This window comes from Perognathus longimembris, chromosome 6, assembly GCF_023159225.1.
Source record: "Perognathus longimembris pacificus isolate PPM17 chromosome 6, ASM2315922v1, whole genome shotgun sequence".
Lineage (NCBI taxonomy): Eukaryota > Metazoa > Chordata > Mammalia > Rodentia > Heteromyidae > Perognathus > Perognathus longimembris.
The window spans coordinates 2,060,874-2,062,971 of NC_063166.1; the positions used below are offsets into that span (position 1 = coordinate 2,060,874).

A 2,098-nucleotide genomic window follows, 5' to 3' on the forward strand; every position below is an offset into this window, starting at 1 on the left:
CTCTGGGTTCTAGCCCCGGCCCTGCCAAACGAAGCAGCTCAAGAAGAAGCAATGCCATGTGGTGGTCTCGTGCTCCTGCGTGCCGGGCCGGCTCTGCGGTGGCCCTGCGGTGGCCCAGGGGTGGCCGACCCCAGGACCCAGGGAGGGGCCGTCCCCACAGCCGTCAGACGCGGGGAAGGCAGAGCCGGGCGCTCCGTCCCACGGGGCTCGCGGGGCCGTGTCCAGCTCCGGGCGGGAGGGGGCCGAGCGTCTCTGTGTGCCCTGTCTCAGCCCCCGCGCGGTTTTCCAGACGGGCCCAGCACGCACGCGCCTCCCAGCGTGACGGATTCACGCGCTCGGAGTCCCGGGTCAGCAGGGATTGGTTTCTGGAGATGCTGATGGGCGTCGTGATCCTGGATCAGCACTGAAGATCATGTTCTCCTCCGCTTAGCGCGGTCAGTTGGGTTGTGAGAGAGCTTATCAGGTGAATTCAAATCGTAACAGTACGCAGATAATATCTCACTTGTATGCATAGTTCTAACACTGGGGCGTAATGCCCAAAATATAATGGAGAGTGCAATTTTGTGTATTTGCACTGTCTCCTATATATATATTTAAATGTAGTGTTATATATATATATGTATACAAACACACAAATTATTCAGCGAGTCTAACCATACAAATAATGCAAATGCTCCAATTATTTCCAGAAAGCAAAGTGCATGGGGACACTGGACAGTGGAGGAGAAGAGCAGAGGAACGGTGACGATCCCAACGGTGAATTAATGCAAGGAGGAATGTCTTCTGCGGCTGAGCCGTGTCAATTCCCCTGGAGAGGCAAAAGCAAAGCCATTCCGTTTGTTCGTTTCTCCCCCTTCCCTGAGGATTCTTTCTTTACCCTTCGCTGAAAAGTCCTTCGTTTTTCATGAGTGCTCTGAGTACAAAGCTCGCTCTGGTGATGATATAATTTTTCCAAGTCTAAATTAGATTTCATGCAGAGCATTGGAGGCCAGAAGGCAAAGCTCCGGCTGGCCTGCTCTCCTGTCCCCTGTGTTTATGGACAAAGACACAAGGAGTTTCTAAAGTTTGTGTCTGCCTTCCTTTTTTCTTTTTCTGTGGTACTAAGGAATCAAACCCAGGGCTTCATGCATGCTAGGCAAGCACTCTGCCACTAAGCCACATTCCCAACCTACGTGTTTGCCTTCTTCCCCTTTGCTAAAATCAAACTTTCATCGTTGATTTGGATTTTACTGGACTAAAAATGTCAGAAACGGCTGGGTTTTATTATTCACATGCTTGTCCAGCGTTCAAAAGGACTCAGTTTCATCAATTCGCAGTACTTTGTATATTCAGTCAAGGAATGAGCCATCTCCATTTTGGTAATCATTCTTTGTGCATTTGCATTGTAGCAACCGCTATCAAGTTCCTGGTGCTGTTAAAACTCAACTTTCATTCAGTTTCGAGGATTCGTCGTAATTGGCCCACTCAGCAGACATTACGGGCTTAAAATTTTGTCCAAATACTGGAACGATCACAAAACTCCGCAGTACCTCATTCATTTACAGTTTGTGCTTGAAACACGAGCTCATCGGCAGTCAGCCGCCATGAACACCTGCTGAACACAGACGCGGCCTGGAGCCTGGCTGGGAGCGAAGGCCTCTGCCCTCGGCGTTGCCGTGAAGAGGGGACGGACGCACGGAACGGGTGCCCGCCCTCCACGCCTCCCGTGCCTCTCTCCTTCTGTGCAAATGTGTGCAGTAAACGCACACGCATGCTGGCGAGGACAGCATCATCTGCAGTATCTCGTCACGCGCATGTGTAGTTTAATTACACAGCTACGATCGCGGGGAAAACATTAATCCGCTCTTAGCCAGACGCGCTTCACTTTCTGTGGCAAATCTCGCCCACTAGGGGTTTGCCCGCCCCCCACCCCCACCCCAGTGCCTTTGGGAAGCAGCTGATTGTTAGGAGCTGGGGTGGGAGCATGGGGGGGGCGGTGGGGAGGGGGGAGGGGCACGGTGGGGAGGGGTGTCTGGAACCCGCCCCCGTGTCGCCTGAGGACAGTGGGAAACACCGAGTGGTGCATTCGGCCACACCGGACTTGGCTCCCACTCTCTAC

The 2,098-nt window shown here is 52.9% G+C and overlaps 1 protein-coding gene across 1 annotated transcript in view; it reads right to left on the reverse strand.

Annotated features, from left to right (window-relative positions):
* Positions 1-1,961: 1,961 nt before the first annotated feature.
* Tinag (tubulointerstitial nephritis antigen) overlaps positions 1,962-2,098 on the reverse strand; it is a 43,208-nt gene continuing 43,071 nt past the window's right edge. Inside the window, exon 12 of the mRNA XM_048347607.1 lies at positions 1,962-1,997. The gene's annotated coding sequence lies outside the window, so the exon portion shown is untranslated. The remainder of the gene's footprint in view (positions 1,998-2,098) is intronic.